This window comes from Prosopis cineraria, unplaced genomic scaffold (genome assembly GCF_029017545.1).
Source record: "Prosopis cineraria cultivar Desert tree isolate PC_DT_omini unplaced genomic scaffold, ASM2901754v1 PC1, whole genome shotgun sequence".
NCBI classification, from domain to species: domain Eukaryota; kingdom Viridiplantae; phylum Streptophyta; class Magnoliopsida; order Fabales; family Fabaceae; genus Prosopis; species Prosopis cineraria.
The window spans coordinates 29,341,598-29,359,879 of NW_026555332.1; positions in this window are offsets into that span (position 1 = coordinate 29,341,598).

The following is an 18,282-nucleotide window of genomic DNA, read 5'->3' on the forward strand; positions in this document are numbered from 1 at the left end:
ATCCCATTCATTACTTTTCATCCAAGCTAGAAATTGTGACTCACATACTCTCTGTTTATCCAATAATTCAACTACACCATCATCATTAGAATAAATAACAGATTGTTGATTGGGAGATGAAAACATAATCTCTCAACAGAAAAAAATCTGTGATGTATGTCAAAACTAAATATATGCCAAGATCCCTCACATATAGGTATATATTGACAATTATAGTATTGTTGAATCTCATCATGATTGCCATATGCTATAGCAACCACCCTATCATTCCCTTTGCTTATGTACTTAAATAAGTACTTAATGGATGTAGATTGATTACATTTCTCAACATTAATATGTGCTTGGTACATGCCTAAAAGCATTGGATTATATGGCACAATATATCTATTATCAAGAGGAATACCTTTGACTTCAATCATTTTACTATCATCCCTTCTTCTGTATGTAGGATAGCCATCATCATCAATTTGTGTTGCATCATTGAATTTCTTTAGAAGGTACTTACTACACTTCTTATCTTGTATACATGGTGAATTTGGATTGCTCTTCCCATAAGGACTATGGATCATAAATTTCTTTACCAGTTCATGCAACAATGGTGATGATGTTTTGTTTGGAATTTTAGTTGAAATAATTTTGTCAACCTTAGTTGCATCTATTATTTTGTCTCTTTGATCTATGAATAAGATAATGTGTGCATGAGGAAGTCCTCACTTCTGAAACTCAATGGTATACACTTCTATAAAAAAAAGAAATGTAAAAATGTAATGAAATGAAAGAAAATTTATGATTCAAATAGCATATGTGAGAGTTTAAGACAATCAAATTTAATATATTATTATATTCAAATGTAAGAATATAAATGTAGTAGGCAATACTTAAGTTTTGAATTCCAAACTGCTTTAATAGCTCTAAAAATTTTCTTCTCTTTGATGGTCTTTATCAATGATTGCAATTTAAATTTAAAGATTTTACACAATATGTCTAGACAATCTAAAGGAGATAAAGAATGTCTCTCAAAATCTAGTAAATTCTGGTCAAGCAAGATTACATGTGAATGTCAAAAAGATATTTAGGTACCTAGCCTAATGACAAATAACCATTGTGTCTTGGTAATTTTGAATAATGTATCTAGCTCCATTAGTGAAAGATGAAGGCAAAATTATTCATCTTCCTATATAATTGGTATTCCTTTCACTGTTGATTAAAGCATTAGATAAACCTTGACATTTCATTAGCTTGTGTCATAAGTCAAAATGAAAAATATTCCTTCATGCTAACCCTTTTTTTCTTATTAGTTTAGCTGAGAGTGTCTTCATGGTGATCAACATCATTCCTATATCCATTCTCACTAAATAGAAATAGTATGGGATATTGAAGAGGGATGTAAGATGGATGTAACTCATTTAGACGCTGGGGTGATCCTGAAAACTCTTCAACAGTAACATCTCTTCTATTGAAATCCATATCAATCGACAACCAATGCTACAACCTCTGATATTGTAGGAAGATTATATGCATGACCATTGTGTTTTCGAGTGCTAATCAAGCACGAATTAAATTGTTCATGTTCCCTACTTATTAATAATGATGATGCTGCCCTATATTATAGCACAAAAGGATTCACTTTATCTAAAACATCCTTTATTTTTTGAACAATTGATGTGTCAATGCTCAATGACTTTTGATGATTGCTGCATCAAATTATTAATCAATTAATATTATTTTTGTTATTAAATTAAAAATTTGAAAGATAATTCAAATAACTAAAGTTTGAGAAGTAAGTACCTTATAGCAAAGATTCTATTTGCAACTTCATTATCAGTATCATATGTGTATAACTATGAGTAAACCAGTTTAACTCATTCTGGTGGCAATAAACTTCCAATCATGTGGTAATTCATGCCTGATATTTCAAAGGAAGAAGGCCTACCACCACTATTAATTGAATGATTGGCCTTTCCACCTATAGATATAAAGGAGAACATGTTGTTATATTATCTTATATTAGCATGGAAATTCTTTAGCTCATTTGACTTCTTATCAAAGAAAAGACAACGTCAAAATTTTGGTAGTGTATGCATGGTTGGCAATACAACTTTCCCTTTATAGCAACAGAGTGAGAATGACAAGTTTGTATGGAATTTGTCTTTCTTAACTCTTTCATTGAACCATAGCTAAGCCTGGCAATATTTGCATGTCTCTATAAGACCTCCTTCATTGATATAAACTATATATGATGATAGCTAGGAATTTAAGTCATTCATGAACATAAACTACATGTCATTACTTTTTTTTATATTTTTTTATTAGTAATGAGAGAAGCATAATTAATAAAATTAAGTGTAGGTCGTAATTGATTAAAGAAAAAAGTAACACAGCAATATTAATATATGATATTCAATTAAATATTTATGAAGTAATATTGATAATGAAGGAAACAATTCATATAATATATTTTAATATTGTACTAAATATAATATGTTGTACTAGTTTCTTTTATTGGTTCCTGACTGTGGATAAGATATGAGCAACTTCTTGAGAATTCTTTGGCAAGTGGAATATAATGAAAAAGATGATTAATAAAAAAAATCTTAAAAAATCAATATTTTGAAAGAAAGGTTATGAATTTATGATAAGATTACCTCTAATGACTTCATCATTTGCATCACTGTCTTCATCTAGGTTATTACTATATGAAAATTCTATTCCTTCATAATAATGTTCAGGACCTATAAATCACCCAAAATACATCATCAAATTATTACAGTTCATAAGGCACAAACTATTAGGCATTTTGAGACAACTATTTCTTAGTAAATTTCCCATATTTAGTTAATCTCACATGGAAACTTGACTAGACTTGATTTTTTACATTATTTTATGGAATGTTGAAATCAAAGCCTATAAAAATAATTGAAAAAAATGGACATGGCAGCAAGGGAGTGAATGGGTTTAATTATACTAAAACACACGTGGGTGTAATTCTTGAAGTAAAAGTAATAACTTAAATTTTATGATATTTAGTCATGTGGGGTTAAGAATCTCATGGCCCATAAAACAAACACTTTCATGTAAGTTGGCCTATAAATCTAAAGATTATTTGATTGTCTATTTTGGATTTTTGGCCCACACTCATTTCTTTCATTACTTGAATATGGATGCGGAAACTTATGGTTGTAGTAATTAAGGCCTTTTGTTCATATTGCCTTAAGAATATTGTGGCCCATAAGAACCACATGACCGAGCAAGTGGGCCTATAGCTCTATAGAGTATTTTCAGCTGAAAATAACATTTTTTTGGGGACCAAATCTGTATTGCTAAATATAGAGAACTAAGATTGAAGTTATAGAAACCTCTTGCAAATATTTTGTGTTTTTCTACATATTTATGAATCATTAAATTTTAATAAAACTTTATGCAAATGAGTCGAACATTTAATCATCACCAAAGAAATAAATTATCTTATTATACTTAACTCTCCAAATTAAATGACTAAGATAAATTGATACAAATGCAGGTGAAATATCAAAAGGCTTGGTATTACTTGTTGAGCTTTATGGCACTCCAATTTTCCTGGTATTTTTGCAAGTTGGTTTTTTCTTATGCATTGCCGAATTAATTGACTTGTCTAAACTAAAAAAATGTAGGAAGTTGTATCAATTTGTTGACACTTAATTACATTGTTATTTTGACAAACGTGCATGCCTCCTTATTTTTATCCACTATGAAAGATAGTAAATGAAAGTTAAAATTTTAAAACTCCACAACTGACCTCTTGAGATTTCACCTCTTGCATTTTTTTGTTGTTGTGTCAATTCTTTATTTTGGTCTAAACTTAGCACCGCATGAAGTCTTGCACTCTTCCTCTTAAAAACATCTAACAATAATGGTGTAGTTTGTTAATGTGACTGTGTTCATGCTATGATTTGATGGATTGAAAGTAGTCAAAAAGGTATTAATAACTACTTGAAAAATGAAACCTAATAAGGAGTCGACAGAAAACTTCAAAGAAAGATTTGTGGCAACATTCGTTACGTCTACTAGATCTACTCTTCTTCATTTTTGTTTGCTTTTAGCCGAACCATTATGCGAATGTATCTCCTTTGGTTGAGTTGTGCATTGCAAAGATGAACTAAACTTCTTACATGGTGTATTTTGCAACAATCTTAGTTTGTGAAAACTTGTCCAAGTTGGGTGCAGTTCGAGTTCTCTACTTAATGAACACATCTAGAAGAAAAATGCATTAAGGAATGAACTTTATGAATAATTGATTAAGGAATGAAGTTCATGAAATGACTTACCAACATTAGCATAAGGAGTTGAGTTGCATGATATACTTTCCTCCATATTATCATGGCAAGAGCATTCTGTAGATGGAAGCGACATATTTCATAAGAAACAAATTGTATGGACTAATTGGCTTGTGTATAAAAGTTAAAAACAAAAATGCCATTTTGCTTTGGGGAGGTGTGAAAAAGTGAACCATATAGGGACAAAGAAAATATTGCAATGAGTTGTTAACTCTAGTAAGTATTCTTTTGTTGTACACATCCCAAGTACTATTGGCTATAAAGTGGGAGATCAAACGTAATGAAAAGGACAAAAGTAAGGGGCCCCATTTTTTAACAGTATATACAATTGTTGAGAATTGGGTAGGGTCTCAATATTCCATTCTAATGTTTAAAGGTTAGTAATTGTTAGCTTATTTTTTATCGTGTAGCCCATAAAAAGTGTATACATTCCTTCTTCTAGTGAAAAGGCACTAAAGAGATTGTGCCTTTGTGGTTTTGTCTTGTCTTTCAAGGCCCATTTTGTTTTATAGGCCAACTTACAGAGTCAAAAGTAAACTTTAAACTTTATTGATATTATCCATTTACTCATAATCCAACATCATTTGAGACATATTACATAAGGCCTAATAAAATTAATTAAGCTACAAACAACAACCACTTTTTTTTTTGTTTTGGCTAGAAGACCATATCAAATTTACTAATTAATTATATTTGTTTTGGTAAGTATAGTATTGGTGTCTTATAATTTACATCTATGCCAATTCTTAAGATTTTTATCATAAATAATTTACATCTAGTAATGTTTACCCTTAAATAATTTTCAACTGGTAACATAAATATAATAGGTGCAAGGCTATTTTAAAATGCATTAAAATTTAAACTGTGAATTACTCAGTATAAGAATTGAAATCCACAACAACTAAAATAAAATACATAACAAACAATACGGAAATAATAGTCTGATAACTCATATTTATTACACACTTTTTATTATTATTATTGACCAAAAATTATGTTATATTTACCCAAATTGTACACTTATTACATTAATTGTGAGAAATTGCCTAAATGTAGGATTCTGAGTATTAGGGGCATTTTGGTCATAAAATTAAATTTTTGAGAAAATGTTTGAAAAAATTAGTCAAGATGCATTTTTAGTTCAGAAGAACAATAGTTTAATTATATTTCTCAAACTCTTTTTATATTGAGAATAATTAATTTCATAAGTTGACAATTTTAAAAAGTCAAAGTTTCGGGTTGACATGTTTTCTTGCATTTAGGCTAGGTTATTTTTGTGCATATGCGGACTTACAATTTTTAGGTTATTTGGAATGCCCCAAAGGCTCTTTTTTGATGTCATAATTAGCTTTTATTATTTAATTATATTATGCCACATATTTGAAAATTAATTTTAATTAAAAATGTAATTATTATTCATATGCTTTGAACTTTAATCTTGTGTGTCACATTTATTTGCGTAGGGTTTCACACCTTGGATTTGGCACATGAGGACTATTTGATTGGAATAATAGATGAGTCAAGAAGCAAAACACTTGAGTTTTGGGGTGAAAGTATAAGTCTTATATGATCTTGCACACATTGTACCATACTTTAAATCACTCTCTCTCTCTCTCTATTTTCCATTACCTTTAGCTTTATTTAATTCAATTTTTAGACCATTTTCATTTGAATTTTCGTCCATTTTACCATGGTAAATAATAAAGTTACTCTAGCTCATTTTTCACCCATTTTCTTGAGACTAGAGTTGGGCTCATTTACCCTAGACTTGAATCAAACTATCCTAATTTTATTTTTCAGCATTCATTCTTTCATTCACTCTCATTTTTCAGCATCCACCCTTCTCCATTCTCTCTCCATTGTTCTTCATCTCTATCTCATCTTCTCTCCTCCATATCTCATGATCCAACCATCAAAATCCTAATCCAACTCCATCATTCTTCTTCTTCCACCTCACTCTTCAAACCCTAAACTTTATTTTCTTGGTTTGGCTTCAAAATCCTCAAGGTGTTATGAGTATGGTTCAGCCATGGTGGAAGGATTGTGCTCAAATGGGTTTTAAGAGGACTAGAGGCTAAATTTACAAGAAGTGCTATGAGGGAAGGATGCTAGAGGAGTCTTGAAGTGCCTTAAGGAAGGTTAAGGGTTATGGCCACTCTCCATTAAAACTAAGTTGATGTAATCTTATTCTTGAAATTCCAACCATTGTTATATCTTGTTTTTATTGACCAAAATTGATATCTAACTTATTGGTTTAGTATTTTTTCACTTGATTCCCATTTGTGTAGTTGGTGAAAATTTTCTCCAGTACAGTGTAATTCACATAAATATATGTTTTATGTGTGTTAAATGTGTCTTACATTGGCTATACATAAATATGTTTGGTTAATATTTGATAAAATGTCTTGTGTGTAAAATTATGCATTAGACTTACCATATGCTAAGCTGCATATAAAGGGAACCTAAGGAGAATTTTGATTGCATTTAACTAACGAATTGATTAGGGACTTGTACAAAATTGTGCAAGGACTTGATTAATTGAATTGATTAAGAAGGCACACTTATACAAAATTGTATAAGGGGTTTAATTTGATCAAGAGAGTAGAAATTAAGTTAAGCCTAATTAAAAAGAGTAGACAAGGAATCTAGCATCCCACAACTTTTAAGACTCCACTTTAAAAAGGGTTAAAACACTCCCATTTTCATTTCACTATTTAATTAGGTTTTTAATTAAATTTGTCCACTTAGTTTAATTAGCTAAAATAAATCAACTATTGGTTAGTTTAGCCTTAGTTAACCTTAGTTAGCCTCCTTAGTGAAGAATGACCTTGGTTGCCATTGGTATTATATTAGTGTTAACTTAACTATTTTAGAGTGTAAGTGACATACGCTTTCACAGTTAGCCTTTCCACTATAACATTTGCAACAATTAAGTATAAAATAATAAAATACACTTCTAACTATCTAATAAAGACAACATTAATTGAACTTGAAAACAAAATCCTATAAGACTTTTTAGTCCTCTATGAGAAAAAAACTAATTTTTCTCCTTCTTGATAATCTTCACACTTAGGAAGTAGTCCAGATGATTGCAAATTGTCTTCAAATTTAGCAGCCTCCTCTACCAATGGGTGCTTCTTCGTAGTACTTTTCCTCTTCCCCTTAGTAGGTGCAATAAGAAGGACAGTTGGTGGCCTTACTAACTTAGTGATTGTCATCTCATCTCGTCAAGCCCAGCGTCATCTTTAGTACCTTCTTACTAGCCTGATGGTTGCTCCTTCTCAATAGGCCCCTTACTTTTAGTTTCATTTATGTCTTGGTTAACAACCTATGATTACAACATTCCATTACTAAATTTCAATGAAAATTATTTCAGATATTAAACATGAAAATGGATTAGACTAAATCTTTTTCAATGCAACTCTAATATATAAAGAATTTAACCTCTTTTACATCACCCCCTATTTCCTCTTGTATTGACACCAAAAGCAATATTGTTTATTTAAACTAAGAACTAAACATTTTCTCACTTATAGAGAATAATTAAAAGGCATTCATAATGAGGCAACAAAAAATAATAAAGAAATAAATATTTCCTTGATATGTATTACATTTATAATATATAGTATAATTATAATTAACAGCATTACCACTTACATCTCTGATTTGGCTTCAGAATGCAATAAGGCAAGTATTTTATCAGTAAGAATTAGTAAAGGAAAATAAGAAATTAAATCACAAGGGATAAAAATTGTCACCTGATCATTTGCAGTAGTAAACTGGCTCATTAGATCACCACATTCTGTGTACTAGGACACACTTATGCTAGAGTTTGGAAACTTCTTGTTGTATGCATTTATCTTGACCTTGAGCAGCATCTTCTTTCTAATAATATTATCTATTAATTAGGGACATCATATGAATATTGCTCCCATCAAGACATTAAGAACAAATAGTTAATGTTAAATTTTATTTTAATTTGAAAATATTAAACTAATTTGTATTTTAAAAATACAACCTTGAGAAGGATGACCTTCAATTCAGCTGTAGACTTTTCTAGCAACTGTAAAGCTAACTTATCCTAAAACACAATAGAAGTTTTCCCTATGTGGTTTGCCACAGTGTAGTGGACCTTCAGCTTAATAAATTCAACTCAAGGGGTTACTTCTATGATCACAAAATATCAATATTTTCTCCAAATATGTAGTAGTTGTTATAATTTATTCTTGAACTAATATTTACTTTTGTATTCTAATGGAAATGAGAATTTAATTCATAAAGTCTAAGTCAAACTAATAAAAAAAGGATGTATAAATAATCTAACAAATTGAAATTCTATGTCAAAGTGGTTAGATTTCTATTACTTAGATTCAACTGAATCAAGTTTCTTCTTGCAGGTAGGGCAATACAGAGCTCCATTCTTCTCGATGGTCTTTGTAGCACATTTGGAACAACTATCATAATTCCACCCATGACATGTGTCTAGCTTCACAATACACCATTGATTATGAAGCTAGAATTTTATAAGTTGAGAACTATCAGTGGGATTGTTGATTTTATAAAAACAAAATATCATTCTTCATACTTTAATAATTACTTACAACTTCTTGATCTGGAATCTGGGAAATGTCTATTTTATCAGTCTTATGCATCATGTTTGATGCAGATGATTAACTAGAAGTAGGTGCAAAGTGTAACATCTTAAAAATTTTAAGACTCAAATTTATTTAAAAAAAATAAATAAAAATAAAATAAAATATCTATAATTAAATTAAAATTTAGAATAATTTAATAGAGGCCCAGAGTTTGAATTTTACTAAGCAAAAGTTTGGTTTTATTTTATTTTTAACTATGGGAAAAATTACCAAAGTTGACCCGGGCTTTTGTGCAATAATAAAAAATGTTGGGCCATTTCTTGTAATTTTCCCCAAACTTTTAGATCAGCTTTTATATGAGGAAAACCAGACCAGAAACACAGAAAAGAAAAACAAGGAAAGAAAGGAAACACATGAGAGAGAGAGAGAGAGAGAGAGGAAGAAGAAAGGAGAAAGAGAGGGAGTTAGGCTCGGATCTAGGAGTCTTTGCGACCGCTGCGAGCTCGGCTACACGATAAGTAAACTCCCTACTTCAATCCTCTTCTCTTTCTCTTGATTTTCTTCAATTTTTGGAAGAGGAGATTTTTAGATTTTGATCCCAAAGGCTTTATTCTTGTAAGCTTTTGTTTCTTTGGATCCTAGGGAGCATGTTTTGAGTTTCTATATAGTGATCTAATGTTTTGAGTGGATAATTGGATGAAAAGAGGTGTTTTGGGCACAAAATAAACCTTGAGAAATTGGGTTTTTGCTCTTCAATGGTTTAAGCTTATTGATTTAGTTATAATTTTGCTATTTGAGCCCAATAAGATTTAAATTAAGGTTTGGTTTTCATTATAAGGGCTAATAGTGAAAGTTGGTGACACTAAGTGAAGGTTTTTGATTGATAAAAAATTATATAAATTGAAAATTAGCCTAGTAATGGCTAATAAATGGTTTTGGTGGTTAAGTGATACTATGTGAATGGTTGGTTTAATATATGGACCATTAGGGTGGATTATGACTCATAGACCTAAGTTGTGTGGTATGAGTTATAGTCTTTATTAATGCTATTTGTCATGATAAGTGATGTGGATCACTTATATGTTGTAGAAAATTGTTGGTGGAATTTATTGAGAAGTAAGGAACAAGCCGAGCCCTATTTTGTACAAAGGGAACCCTTTTGGTACCAAAGGGTTGAGGTAACAGGGGAATTTATATTTCTTATTACTTTGTTTTAACTATTTTTGAATAAATATTACTAATTATCATGCATTACATGTTTTAAAAGATTAAATGTGCTTTATAAGGGGTTATGGGGTACTACTTTGATTATAGTGCAAATATGTTTTCTAATTGTTTAATAACAATGTTTTTATGGAAATGAGATTTATAAATATTATACTACTTTAGAGTGTTGAATGGTCAATACTCAGTAAAGGTAGATAAGAGTAAAAGGCATGATCTCGGTGGGAGTTCACCAATGAGAAGATGTGGATTTTTGATATTCTATGGCACACTGTCAGTACTCAGTGTTGTCTTACGTATTGTGGGCTCAGTGCACTAAAGTGGTTAGTGTATTGAGTGTTCGACACCTCTCAGTGGGGAAGGGAATCCAACATTTGAAGTGTGAGGTTGAGTGCCTAGGCCAAGGTAGCCCTCATATGGAAAGTAAGTTGGGTTGACTCTGGGAGGGAGTTAGCTTCAACTGCTTAGGATTCACGTCGAAGGGGCATAGGAGGTTCGGTGGATTAGATCATGCCTTAGATTATGTTTTGTGCCTGTGGAGGTACAAGTAGGTATAAGGTTTACCTGCGAGTTAAAGAGTACCAGGGGGCATTCTGTTGGTCATGAAAGGCCATACCGGCCTAGGTCATGCATTCATGCATTTTAAATGGCTAAATTATATACTATGTTAAATTTATTATTCGTTTATTTGATTATGGCTTACTTTGTAATAATCAATGTAGATTTCATTGTTACTGAGACTGTGGTTGTCTCACCCCTTTCTTTTCAATATTTTAGGTCCAGGCGAAGGATCCAGTGGTGGACGGGGAAAGGAGCAAAGCTAGGGGTTTGCTTGTGATTTGTAAAGAACTGCAACCCCTTTCTTTTGAGCAAATATATTGTAATGTATTTAAGATTAGGGTGCCAGTAGGATATGATTATGTGTGTGTGTGTGAATATGTGTGGATTGTGTGTTTGTGTATGAATTTTTGTCTGTTTGCAGACTTGTGGCTAGGAAACTTGGTTATGGTGTGTGGTTTTGATGGATTTACTTAGTAGACCAAGTTTCTATTACAAGCAGATCTTTATTTTGATATATATGTGATTTTATAAGCAAACGCAAAGTGGTTGCATTGCAAATGGTGTGCTATGGGCAAACATATAGCTTGGATAGAGAGAGTGGGTGCGTGGGCCCCACAAGGAGCTCTGAGCCAAGTGAAAATGTTCAGCATATGTATTTATATAAATACATGGTATTTGAATTGATTTGTGACCACTCTTGTATGATTTGTGCATTTTGGGAGTTTAGGATCCATTTTGGGAAATAGCACCCGGGTGGTCAAATTTTGATGTATGGGGTTTTTCCATTATTTGAATGTTCTATCAGGTGTTTTTAATCTTATTTGACGTGTCCAAAGTGTTCCCACAGGTTTGTGACCATTAGGATGAGATTTGGACAATTTTGAAAATGGTTTTTACCAAAAAGCTGCACTTTTGCATCCGGGTGTCCAAATCTTAATCCGATCATTGGATTTCTCTAAAATTTGGGTCACAAGTAAAACCTTTTATAAGCTTCGTGTGAACTTTGGAATCACATCGATCGGATATCGGACGGAGAAACGACGCACTCCAGAATTTGGTCTGGAGGTGCTGTCATGACAGCTACAGTAGTTATATTGTAACCTGCACAAAATTCAATCCATCCGTTGGATCTTTTCAAAATTTGGTATGCTAATAGTATTCTTAAAAAGTGACATGTGGGCTTTGAAATTACTTCGATCAGAGGTTGGATGATGAAATGGTGCACTTCAAAAGTTGGTCCGGAAGTGTTGTCATGACAGCTTTTCATGCTGTCATGACAGCAAAATTGACTAAATTTGTAACATGTTCAATTTTTAATCTGACCGTTGGATCTTTTTGAAATTTGGTACACTTATAGTACCCTTTGAATATGACTTGTGAGATTTAAAATTTCTTCGATCGGAGATCGGAAGGCGGAACGGCGCCCCCCAGAAGTTGAACCGGGAGGGCTGTCATGACAGCAATTTAATGCTGTCATGACAGCATATTTTTACCCTTCTTTTGTCTAACTTGCTTCCGTGTGCTATAGGTAGAACCTATAATTTTTTTTTAGGTTTTAAATGTTTACTTTACAATCGTATATTTGCTTAGTGATTTAAATGGTTTGTTTCCTAAGTTGGTTTTAGGATTAACTCCTTAACCACACTTAGTTTATTTGACTTGTGTGATTTTTGGATAACACTCGGGGCAAATGTTACACAAAGGGTTGAGTCCTTGTACTTAAGATTGGGGATGAACGGTCCTTTGCACTTCAAATCATTACCGTATTAAAGTAAGAGAAAAATTAAGTTTAGAAATTTAAATTTAAAGTATTTTAATGCCAGAAATAATGATATATTAAAACAAAAGTAAAAAGAAATAGGTAATGAAACATTTACCTCTAAATAAGATTTTTCACTTCTTTAATTGGTGGATTGTATAGTACTCTACTGACATTAAAAAAACTATAAATTTATGGTTGTCCTAATTGTGATCATGAAACAAAAATCAATATCCTTTATTTCAAACATAAAATAATCATGAAGCACTTAATTATTCACTAACTATGCACAGTTTTGTTTAAAATTTCACAAGCTTTATTAACACCTTTCAATAAAATTAACAAATCAATAATGTAGAAGCAAAAAAAAAATATCAAATAAAAAACATGACATGCCTTCCTTTGAAAAACTAACTTTACAGTAATTGATAATCACCGCAAGCATAATGTCCATGTTTTCTAGCTAGCCCATCAAAATATTAGTTGAGCACTCATCAAATAAAATATACTCTACATCATTGTCACTGACATAAAAGATTAAAACAATCAGCCTATCAAGAATATTTAAATTTACATAACTAATAAAACTGCAGACAAATTTTGATATTTGAAGGGTTGAAATGTATACTCTTTATCAGTTATGACCATGCGCAATTTGTTCTTTGTTTCATTATCCTTATGCTATTCTTCAAGTTGTCCCATGCATTTGACAAATCTATATACATCTGAATGGGCAAGAAAGATTCATATTGCACATTAATTTGCAAAGAATGAAGGACGATAAAAGTTTCTTTAAAATATTAATCATACTAACCAATAAGATATGGTATACCATTCCTCTCATTGGCCTTCATTATGTAAACTATTGGGAAGAAGGGATAGTAATGCATAGGGATGTTTAAAGCTTGTCCTATTATGTAGGTTTGTTGTGTGAAGTTGATCTTGAAAGGATGAGTGGTGGCTCTATACATATTGGTATTGGCTGAAAGGACAAAGTTAGCAATGAAATATGTTTCCTTTTTAATTGGTGTTTCCCTATATTGATCAAGCAAGCTCTTGACCAGAACACTTCCTTGAATCTTGTGACCTTGAGAGAAATATAAGATGATCTTAGCACTGATATAGATGCTAATAAAGGGATGATTAGATGATACTTGTCAATAAACATACCTCTTTGTCAACCAAGACTATTGTAATACATAACACCTCATTTGGTGATGTTTTGTGATATACATTTTATTTTCTGTACACATAAACTAAGATCCTCCATCTGTCAGTACTGTCATTGAGCTCATTGATAGAAGACACACGAGACATTATGTTATTAGTCTCAATTCGACTTAAGCAAAAGAAATCTCTAAATGACATTGGAGATGCGTGGCCTAGCTAGAGGCAGCATGCATATATATGTATAAATGCATGATATGGTTTTGGTTAGAAAGATGATGACCAACACTTCATAAATCAAAGAAGGGGACTAATTGCATAGGTTTGATATTTGGTGAGAAGGGAAGTTAAAGTGTGCATGGCAGTGTTGCACAGGTTCTAATGAGGACAAAATAATAACACATCTATTCTATGTAATAGGTGGGAAAGCATTGCTGCTTTGTTTTAGAAATTATAAACAACAAAAGTAGATTATTATAGGGATGAAAAACCTAGGAAATCACCATGCTATAACCAAAAAGCAAGTTTGGTTTACGTTAGAAATTCATCTAAATTACTAATGGTAAAGGGTATCATATTAGCATTTTTGGAAAAGTCAGAATGGGGTCTGATTCAGATGTATAAAATTATGAAAAACATTAGAAATCACCATTCTAGAAAGTAAAAACACTTTTGATAAAGCACGATTTCACTCTTTATCACTATTATAAAGGTTTTCATAGCATACTATTGTCACAAAATACCCAGTCTATCAAGAAAAGAAACATGAATGCAGGAAGAAATGCAATTAGCTATAATGGTGAAAGAATGGAGATCCTACATGCTACAACATAAAGATTACAACCCTTCCTCAATAAAAAAATTCTATTAGTCCTTACATGTTTTATAAATTAGTTAGGATCACCCTTTTCACTTGCAGAGAGGTGTTATTTTCAACAATCATTTATTAGATATTGGGCTTATCATGTTATATAGATTGATTAGGATTAGCTTCCAAGTTATACGTAAAATCAAAGGCTCTTTTTATGCATTCAATTTTTAGGATCATCATGGATTGCAGAGGCTTGTTGTAACAGGTCTGGCTTAATAAAACAGTGTTGATGTTGTTGTAACAGGTTTTTCTGAAAAGGGAGTATATTTATTCAAATTTTTATTCTCAGTATTTTTATTAAAGTTTATTTAGGAGGAATAATATATTTTGACATAAACTTGAAATAGTTCTACAAAAAAAGGGCTCCAGCATTATTAATTAATTACTGACATAAACAACCAATTATTCAAACAATAAATGAAAATTTAAATATTCATTAACTCATGTTAGAACAAAAAAATTATTAGATATAGGACGATTATATGTTTCATTTATTATATAAAAAATAATTCATTAATTTATAGACCATTATTAAATGTTTGGAACTAACTTGAATATCTAGTGTGTTTGTTTGAATTGTTGTTCTAGCCTAAATATATAAATATAATGTGGAAACAAATGTTTAACAAAAAAGGAAGGTAATAGCAATTAAATGTGATGTTTATTTTATACTCAAGGCATGTCTTCCTAAGGATAGTAAAAGTTAAATACTTTAAAATAAAATTTCATTGCTAGAGCTAGTAAGCCCATCAAGTTTTGTCCTATTCACAAGTAATAATTAACTATCTATTACCTTTACTTATCATATACCAACCTATCTCAGGAATTACTTCCTATAGAATGAAGAAATATAGGTATACTTGAACATGGAAGATTATAGCAAGACTTGACAAGTTGACATACTTAGATAACATCTATTTACATGCTATCTCATGTCAAAAGCATATTTGTCAACATTGAAACATAATATATAAATAATATAATATTATTTCAGCATTGTAAAGAACATAATATTCAAGATTTGCATGAATAAGAAAAGGTGCAGCATATATATTTGAACATAATAAATGCAGGTGCTAAATAAAGAAAATTAATCCAAACATGCTGGTCTTGTCAAATAAGATATCTTCAAAGTATTTAATTAAAAATACTTTTTAGGAACATAAGTAATAGCCAAGGTCATATTATAACAGTACTTGTGTCTAAACATATATGCATGTCCTTTGAGGTGGAGGTAAATACAACATAAGTAATATCTATCCTAGCGATTTTTATAGCCTATAACCTTTGCATTTTGAGATGACTATACATGTCATATTAGTGAGAATATACTTTAACATATAACAAAAAATGTCTTTTCTAAATTATTACTATAAATGTTGAAGCATATTAACTGAATAGGATTTATGAATAAGGTATGTATAGACAATAAAAGAAATATAAGTGACGCATTCAACTTATTAACTGATGGGCATTCATAATTTATAAGAAATTATCTAGTGATTTGTCCTATAAATTGAAGGACTAAAATAATTGATATAGTAGGCATAATGTGTCGGGAAAATTGAACTTCTACACAATATGGAAACTAAAAGGAAACACATCACCATCTTGTCAAGCAAATAGTCCTAGCCTTCAAACCATAAAACACAAAAGACATCAAACACACTGCTCTTGATGAGCAACTACTATAATTTCACTAAGGAAAATCTATATACAATGATTTAAGGATGGAAGAATTGTGGGGTTACAGCATTATGTATCTACTGTGGCCCAATTGTAGTGATGGACAAGGTGCAAGTAAGCTAGAGAATAACTTGCGTTATAGGATATAAAGGAGATTGTGTGTGAGCTGACACTTACAGGTGGTGTAACATCTTAAGTTTCCCAATTTGTAAAATTTAGTGTTTCCAAGGGTAATTTGGTTAATTTTGATGAATTATTGATTTAGTAAGGATAGTGGGAGACTAATATAGTTTTTGAATCCTTAGACAGCCTTAGAAGAGGGTTAGATTGATGTTTGAGCAGGCCATGACATGGAAGGGAGTTTAAAATTTTATGAGACTTTCTGTTGCATGCATCATCGCGGGCGTGTCAATGCACTGCGGTGCACATACAAAATTAGCACTTATCAGGTCATAAAAAGTAGACTAAAAAAAGAAGAGAGAAAGAAGGAAAAATGAGAGAGTGATGGAGAGGAGCTCTTGGTTTGCTAGGACATGATCCCTAGGCTACTTTAAAAGTATTTGAAGCTTGAATCACCATTGGATAAGTTGTACATTCCCTCTTTTTCCTCTTTTATGTGAAAATCTGGATTGGTAGGGCAATGAGGGCTTTGATTTTGGTTTTCTTGGGTTTAGATTGAATCCATTATTTTGTTTAAGGTCTTGGGGAGTTAAATCAAGCTTCTAACCCTGAGTTTATGAGTTTTATGGTGATTGAGAATTTTTGGTAAGAGTTTGGACGAACCCTAGGTATAATTTAAGGATTTTAAGATAATGTGGGACATTGGTTAGTAATTTTAGTGTGTTGGGATGTTTAAGAGAATGGTTAGAGTGTTTAGGAATGGTTGATATTGTTAAAAAAGAAAATTGAATATTTTAGACACTTAGAACCTAGTGAATTCAAAGTTATCTAGAGTGATAATTGATAATTGTCATTTGCTTGTATAGATTGAGCGTTGCTTGAGCTATATCATGAGTATAGAACATGTGGAGCTAATGTTGAGCCACGGTAACCCTTTTTTATAACGAAAGGTTGAGGTAACAGAGTAATTTACACTGATTAATTATATTACTTAACTGTTTATGAATAGATATGTTGATTTGAACTTGAGATTTGATAACCTTGCATATTGCAAAATGTGATTTTGTGTATGAAAAATTTATTTTTTTTTACAAATGATGAGTATGATGAAAGTTACATATGAATGAGCTGAGAAATTTGAAATGTATATGTGATATATATGTTGAGTGTGGGCATGATCATGTTAGGGAGTGGGAGTTCACCCATAGGAAGGAGTAGTGGTAATCTATATAGTATGTATCTCCTTAATGTCTAGTGAGGCACGATGTTAGAGATTTTCTCCTTAGTATCCATGTAGGATACGACATTAGAGAGTCACACTCCTTAGCATCTATGATAGGGGGAAATCATAGTTCAGAAGTGGGTTAGGACACCTTTAGCCGAGTAATCCTACCACTGATGGTGAGCTTATATCATTGTAAATGTGTACTTAGTTCAAGAGCTTATGGTTTCAATCGAGGTGATATGAAGGCTTGGATGGTACAATGATCATACTAGTGGTAAAAGATTTGTATTGATAAAAAGAGTATGCGGTGACATGTTAAAAGTATAATTTAGAGTTTTATAGTTTTACTCTTTTATAGTTGTACATGTTAATTAATAGTAGTAAATTATTCTATTATTGAGATGTTTATCTCATCCCTGCATATATTTTACAGACGAGGGCTCTGGTAGGGATAAGGTGGAAGGAAGGGACAATTAAAGAGTAAAGAGCATAGTTGTATAGCTCTTCTCTTTCCTCTTTTTAGATATTGTAACAAATATTATCAATATATAATGCCAACTTAGGAACATGACATTATTTTGGATATTACTTGTATGGATTTGTTATAAGTGTACTATCTTAGTCCAAGGTCAATATGGTGGATTATATGTGTGTGTTGGGCTAAGTTACAATTACAAGTGATGAATTTGAAGTGAATTATGTGCCTAAAATGACCAAGTTGATGTGTATACTAAATACAATCCCTTTGTATTATTGTCAAA